We start from the raw sequence: 8,210 nt of genomic DNA, 5'->3' as shown, positions 1-8,210 counted from the left end.
TTCAAAAAAAAAAGCCAATACCTTCACCGTGCGCATTGTGGTTGTCAAGCTAACAGCGATCATTTCCTACAAAAAAGAAAACATACACCAAATACACATGAAAAAAAAATAGCTTGTGTCAAAGAATTGTGCCTTGAGTGATTCGAAAATCAGGGCTGCAACTACCTGAAAAACGGTTGTTCCAAGGTGGAGTTGCGACATTTTTTTGCTTAGGCAACCCAATATCTCCAGTTTAGGAGCCCAGTTTATCCGGATGGTACTCGGACCTTTGTCTGGATTGTATAGAAGCAATTTCTTCAGGCAAGGGGCGGCCTCGATGACCAGCTCTTGGACTTTGACAATGGGAGGGTATACTTGTTCTTGTCGGACCCAAGGACTAGAAAAGCCGATGCTTTTGAGAGTTGGAGAGCTTATAGTGTCTATCAGAGCCCACATTCTCCTGAAGCTGAAGGCTCTCCAACCTAGGGCAGCCGGCGAGCATGGCGCTCAGAGCCTCCTCCGCCATGGTGACACTGTCCAGGGTGAGCTGCTGGAGGAGCGGGAAGTGTACGACTAGGTTGGACGGCAGACGGCAGCGGCCGAACTTGGCCATGCGGAGCTCGAGCGCGTTCTGGAACAGAGATGACGGAAACACGTCGGTGCAGTAGCTGCCGTGACTGTGGACGAGTATGAGGTCCTGGATGCTGGCGAGGTCATCACGGGAGCGGAGGCAGCCGTCGAGCCTGGCATCGCCGGCGTCATCAACCATCTGGCTACCCGTGCGGCGATCATAGCGGTAGGGGAGGTGGTCCATGCTGATCGCGATGCGGCGGATGGGGCCTGGGTGAGCAGAAAGAATGCGGGAGACAATCTTTTTGGACAAGCCGGCGTCGAGGCTGAGCGGTGCGGAGCGCCAGATGTGTCGCTACCCGCGGGAGAGTGCCTGCGTGCGGCAGGCGTCCTTGGTTGGCAGGAAGGACACGATAGCGCCGAGCAACTCGTCTGGGAGCTTGCCGATGAGATCGTCGTGATCTTTCGCCATGTGCGTGGTGTAATCGCCGGCGACGGGAATGAATATGTGGAGTGTATTTTTGAGATCAGGGGAGGAATAGGTGCTGGTGCCGTGGGCTGTTCTAATCGCGTCGTGGGCTAGGTGTGCGTCCGAGTTGCTTTTCAACAAGGTTATGGTTCCAGCGTAGGTACACTTTCCCAAGGCATTTCCTAAACGGCGCCCGTAGCGCCCGTTTTAGGCTTAACGGTACAGGGCGCACACCCCTTTCACCGCACTGAGCCGGCCCACGTTACTTTTTTTAAAGACGCAAAAAAAACAGCGTCCCAAAGGTTACTCGAACTGGCGATCTCCTTGCTCAGAGTTCGTTGGCACAACCAACCAACCAGCCTACATGACATGTATACTACTGGCCTTTTTCTTCTTATAATCTTTTTTTATTTCCTGGAATGGTTTTATTTTTTTTTCATTTTTGGAACAGCTTTTTCTTTTTCCTTTTTTATTGGAACGGTTTTGTTCATTTTTTCTTTTCTGCAAAATGCGTGAACATTTTCTGCAAAATCGATGAACTTTTCTAACAAAATTCCATGAACTTTTTTCAAAATCGATGAACTTTTTTGCAAATTCAATGAACTTTTTTTGAAAACCAATGAACTTTTTAAAATTTGATGAACTATTTTCGAATTGGATGAACTATTTTCAATATCCAAAATATGTTCAGATTTTTCGAAATTCGTTTGACTTTTCAGAAAATGTTTTTCGAAATTCCAAATTGTGTTCATGTTTTCGAATTTTGTTCACGTTTCAAAAATAGTTCTGAATTCCAAATTTTTGTTAACCGTATTGAAGAAAAATGTTCACCATACATTGGAAAAATGTTCAGTGTGTATAAAATATGTTCATCATGTATAGAAATTTTGTTCAGCATGCATTCAAAAGGAGTTCATCATATTTAAGAAAAAGTTCTACGTGTATTTGAATATTGTTCACTATACATTGAAAAAATGTTCAGTGTGTATTAAAAATGTTCATCATGTAGAGAAATTTTGTTCAGCATGTATTCAAAAAAAGTTCAGCGTATTTTAAAAAAATGTTCAGTGTTCTTTGAATAATGTTCACCCTATACTAAGAAAATGTTCAATGTGTATTCAGAACTATTTTTGAATACACGGACCTTTTTTTGCATGCCCAAGAACTCCATCCGTAATATTTGAACATATTTTCAGTAATTGAAATGTATAAATGCCACAGTGTATTGGGTTATAAATAGCGCGTCTACTTGCTGTTTATTTAAACTTTCACAGTTGGAATATCGGCTAGCAGTTAGGTGGTGCAGTTGCTAGCCTCACCGTGTGGAAGCGGGAGTGCGTGAGGTCGAATCCCGGTCGGGAGGTATTTTTGGCTGTCATTTTTCTCGTTGCTTTGTTGCGTAATCATGGGCCGGCCCATCCAACCGCTGCTGCGGGCGCCAGATCCTTGCGCGGCGCTGAAGGCGCCCTATAGGAGTCCCCCTTTCCCAAAAAGAAAAACGAATATATTTGTAGGACACTAGGAAACATACCCGTGTTTTAGAATTGGAGAAAATAAATATCACACACCTTTCCACGGATCTAATCTTTATTTCGACGTAGCTAATCTAAATTCATTCAGTCAGATACTAACATTATTTCCTCTTAAAAAAGTTATGATATTAGTATCGTAAAAATGTTGTTGCAGCTCTCTCTCTCTCCGGACTAGAGGTAGAAGGAGCACAATACACTGAAGTTTCACTCGGCAGCCCCGTTACTATTTTCAGAGCACTGACTCTTCTCAACAAATACATGGTCGCGTCCGCGGCTTTGTAGTCCTGCAGCTACGCAGCGCTCACGTCTCCTGCGCATACATGCACGTAGCGGAGCGAGCGATCCGCCCGGCCAATGTGCACGACGCGCTCGATCCATCTGATTGTAACAGCCTCCCTACTGCATGGTGCATGCACAGCTCCTCCACGCTACATGCAGGTCAAGCTAACTAACTCCAACACACGCACGCACACGAACTCACGCACCCACACGCACCTACGAACCTGACGCGGCCACACATCGCCATACACACACATACGCCATGCCGCCGCTGCGTCCCGCGCGCATCCCACGCGCCCGATGACCCCGACCGCACCAGTGCGCTCCGCACGTCCCGCGCGCACCCGACGCGCCCGACCAGCCCGACCACACTACATGCCTGGCTTATTCCAACACAAATCCCCTAAGCCACGGCCTAGAGCAGTCCGTCATCGTCGACGTTGGCGTCGGCCAGGAGAGCCTGCTCCGCTGCCGGTCCTTTTCGCAGCTGCGGACACTCGCGCCGGAAGTGCACGTGCTCCCCGCATCTGTAGCAGCGTCCACGGCGCTTCCCTTCATTGCCCGACGATGTGCTCGCCGCGCCGTCGTTGTCGTGGTGGCGGAAGCCGCGTCCGCCTTGCCATCACTCCCGAGACGCCCACTGTGCCGCCGTCATCATCAGTTGCCCGTCTACGCGCTCGCCGCTCGCACCCGATCGGCGCCGACCAAGCGAACCTTGAGGGAGTCCCATACCTCCTTCGCGGTTGCCTTCATCGCCACCTGCATCGGCAAGTCCTCCGGCAGCGCGCCCAGCATCGCCGCCCGCTCCGTCTTGCTCTTCCCGACGTCGACTGCCTTGCCCTCTGCCGGAGCCACCGCACTCCACAGACCTTGGGCGTCAAGGATAGCCTCCGCCTTGATCGCCTAGGCGGTGTAGCTCGTCGTCGTCAGCGGCTGCAGCTGCAATGCCATCGCCCAGCCACCACAGCCGTATGGGACAACTGCCATGGCCGCCGGTGATCGCCTTGAACCGTAGCTCTGAACACCAAATGTTGTTGCAGCTCTTTCTCTCTCACTCAGGACTAGAGGTAGAAAAAAGAGGAGCACAATACACTAGAGTTTCATCCGGCTGCACACACAGCCCCGTTACTATTCCCAGAGCACCAACTCTTCTCAACAAGTACATGGTCGCGTCCGCGGCTTTGTAGTCCTGCAGCTATGCAGCGTTCACGTTTCCTGCGCATACATGCACGTAGCGGACCGAGCGATCCGCCCGGCCAGCGTGCACGACGCGCTCGATCCATCTGATCGTAACAGCCTCCCTACTGCATGCTGCATGGTGCATGCACAGCTCCTCCACGCTACATGCACGTCAAGCTAACTAACTCCAACACACACGCACGCACACGGACTCAAGCACACACACGGACTCACGCACACACACGCACCTACGAACCTGACGCGGCCACACACCGCCATACACACACATACGCCACACTGCCGTTGCTTCCCGCTCGAATCCGACGTGCCTGACGAGCCCGACCGCACTAGTGTATCCCGCACGTCCCGCGCGCACCTGACACACCCGGCGAGTCCGACCGCACCACATGCCGTGGCTTATTCCAACAGAAAATACAACGCCTCTAAAGTTTCGTCTTCTTTGTGGCTTTGGAAAATATTAAACGCCATAGGTATGTATGATACTGCCGTCGGTACACTTAGATCCAACGCCATAGGAATATATAATATTGCTGACGTGCGCTCCAACGCCACCACTATTTTTTAATAATGACGCCATATTTGTGGTGTCGGATGTCCATGCCGGCACGGACAATTTTGCCATGCCATTGTTAGGCTTTTCTGCACTAGTGTTGTCGATGACAGCCAAGAAATCTTAGTGCATGAGTCCCTAATAAGGTCCATCATGCTGGAGCCACAGCGAGCCGCGGTTGTCATAGTTAAGCCCTTGAATCGACATGAAGTTCGTCACACCACATGACATTGTCACACATGTAACATGAGAAACCCTAAACTCCATGCTCCAAGTAGACAACTTGAATGTACGCCGCAGCTACATCAGTTATGTCATGACTGATGAATTCAAAGAGGCCCGAAGGCTGAAAGACCAACTCAAAGATGAAGCGTCGCCATCCATCTGAGTGCCACCGCAATAAGGACTAAAAGACCCTAACCTAAACTACTAGCCGGATTCGGGGCACTAGGATTCCACGCCCCCACCACCCACCGCCAGAGTGTGGCGGGCGGAGGGGAGGAGAATCCACGGACTGGCTGGTGGACCTTGGAGGGGAACTTTGCCCGAGCTACAAATTGTCGTTTAAAAACATACTTACCTTCGTTATTGGTTCAGGTCTCAATATAAGCATGTCGCTCATCCGACAATAACTTGGTTAACTCAATCTAGGCAACCTATAAATATTTTCGACGATAGCATGTCGTGCCTTCACAAAAAACAATTAAAAAATATTTTTGGAAAGAAACAAGGTTCTTCATTTACTTTGAACATTCTAAATAGTTAAAGTAGCAAGCCTATGCTACCGAGGATAACTAATTTCTATTGCTTGTTATGTTCTTTGTACTATCATAATGTTTGATGCATAGATCGGGAGTTTTTCCTGAAAAAAGGACAACTATTTGCAGTTAACAGCGAAAGTATCACATGGTTTAGCTCGCTCGAGATATCAAGTTGTCGCTCCATGGCTACAATATATACCAGCTACTGTTGACTTTTTAGTACATGTCATTAGTTACTTTACAACCAGTTTATTTATGTTACACCCCAAAGATTTCTTTAAGTGCCTATATAAGTTGGTATATGGCAAGGTAGCGCGTGGATTAATTTTAGGTATCCTGCTAAAAATATACATATATTTCTGATATATACAAGATGTGCCACCCTGCGATAATCAAAACACAAGCATCACAAATGGAACAATCGAACGCCGGTCAGGATAGAAGTTCTGGCCATGCAGAAGAGAAACAAGAGAAAGGGGCTTGTGGTAAGAGGGCTAGTAGTAGCAGATAGAAATCAGCAATTAGGGGTAGATCTAGGGGCCTACGTAAATGAAAAATACTTTCCATATCATACTTAACACTAATTGTATAGAAACTTGATGCTATTCATAGTCTATTTGTTGGATTTACACTACTGTTTTAACCAAATTACACTATTTAATGGAGCTTTGAGAAAGGTGTAATAGCTCCCGGGTGTCCCTACACACTAGTGAACAGTACATTCATAAAAAATAGAAAAAAGGACTAAAAAATCAGAAACTTTCATGGATCAAAGATGATCAAAGTTTTGATGTTGTTGTTGCAAAGTTTCAGCCACAAATAACATTCGTGGAGCCCTCAAAAGTGCACACAGATTTTGAATAGTGATTTTACTTTTTTAGGTGAGGGCTCCTCGAATGTTAATTTTTAGCTGAAATGTTGCAAAATCATCGAAACTCTGACCACATTTGATGTCCCAAAGTTCAATTTTTATTTTCTTTTAAATTGTTTTTGAATTTACCGTTCATAGAAGGTGTAGGGCCACCTGGGTGTTGAAAGTCCTGTCTCATGGAACTTTACATATTTTGTTCTGATATATATTGAACCTATGTTTCTTATACATTTTATACATCAATTGTGGCACCCTCGGTAGTAAGATCCTAGGCCTACATTGTTAGCAAGGGGCAGAGGACGCTGATTGCTGGTTCTGAACTCTCGAAGATGTGGCGGCTAGTGGTCTGCTCCTCCCATCAAGGTGGGGCATGAGCTCATCCAGCTTGTTTGGGTAAGAGTGCTTGCGAATTTTTGGGAAAAAATTTAGGTATGTAACCTACGTTGCGTCAAACATTGGATACTGCAATTAAGAATTAGCAAAAAGGCAACCTGTACTAGGACATGTTTCGGTGACCAGCTTTACAATACCAAGGACGGAGCAAAGAAACAACCAACCACACCAACTAAGAAACAGAAAAAACCAACTAAACCGAGTAGATTTTGCACTAAACCAACATGGTATTCGGTAGAAACTGGACTATATAGAAATCTCCCCATACGTCCTCTACAAACACTTCCACAAGTGGACCATGGGATCTTCCCATTCCTACATGATGTAGAGCACAGGGGATCCCGGAACAAATGTTTAGAGCCCAGGTCGCTCCCCAGGTCGCTCCCGCGGGCGGCCCGGGAGCGAACCCTAGCCGCCGCCAGCGCAGGCCCCTCCGGCCCCTCCTTCCCTCGCCGCCGCCGGCGGACGTTGCCGGGCGAAGCCCGCGCGGCTCGGCGGCGGCGGGGCCCTTCCCTCCTCCAGCTCGAGCAGGGGCGGCGCGGGCCGTTCGTTCGGGCGGGGACTCGGCGCGGCGCTCGCGCGGGTGCGCGCACCGGCGAGGGTTGCCGTGTTCGGGATGGCGTGGCGAGGGCGCGCAAGGCGCGGCGCGGGCGCGTTCGGTCTTCGGCGGCGTAGATCGGACGCTGGATCGGGAATCGCATTGGCGGCGCCCGATCCAGATCTGAAGGCTTCCGTCTACTTCAACCAGGGCTGCCTCCGATGGTCCTGCTTTCGGCGGCCTTTGTCGTCGGAGTTGTACCGGTTTGGCGGCTGGAGGTGGGAGGTGGCTCCGGAGAAATCCGAGGCCAGCAGTGCTGGTCACGACGGCGGCGACGCCCGAGGGCGCCGTACCCTTCTTGGAGGCGCCGTCCAGATTGCCTCCTTCCCCTCTTCCTTACACCCAGCTCGTATGCCGGGCGAAAGCCCAAATCCATGCCGGATTGAGCGACAGCGGCGCTCCGGGCGTCGTCACCTTCTTGGGGGTGTCGTTCTTGGTGAGCTTGGGGTGGATGTGATGCTTTGGTTGCTTGGCGGCGGATTGGTCTTCAGAAGCCCTGCCGGTCTCGGCGGAGCGGTGCTTCATCCTACTCATGGATGGCGGCGTATCTCGGCGGCGTGGCGCAGTGGAGATTCGGCGTCCGATGTGTGGCGATGGACTCGCGCAGGAGGACGAAGCTGTCTGGTGTCGTGGTGACGTCGATAGCTGAGTGGCCAGACAAGGTAGAAGCCTCAATTTAATCTGAAGACGGACCTGTGGAAGATGGCGGCGACGACACACGAGTGCGTCTGACCGGATTATGCCCCAGACCCGGTATGTGGCTCGGCTGGGGCTTCCGAATGTGTTTCGGTTCCGGCTTTTGATGTTAGGCTTAGGTGAGTGGTCTGGGTAGTGGCCCAACTAGCACCCCTTCATCATTTTGGATAGGAGTAGCGGCATATGTTGCCAAGATGGTGGATTCAGGCACATTGTTGTAATACTTTGTAAGGTCCTTGAGAATAATCAATAAAGTGGCCGTATGCATCTCCCAGATGCAGAGGCCGGGGGTCATCCTCCTTTTCTAAAAAA

Source organism: Triticum dicoccoides, chromosome 5B (assembly GCF_002162155.2).
Source record: "Triticum dicoccoides isolate Atlit2015 ecotype Zavitan chromosome 5B, WEW_v2.0, whole genome shotgun sequence".
Taxonomy (NCBI): domain Eukaryota; kingdom Viridiplantae; phylum Streptophyta; class Magnoliopsida; order Poales; family Poaceae; genus Triticum; species Triticum dicoccoides.
The sequence above is the reverse complement of the archived record's forward strand: the minus strand, read 5'-3'. Positions refer to the sequence as shown.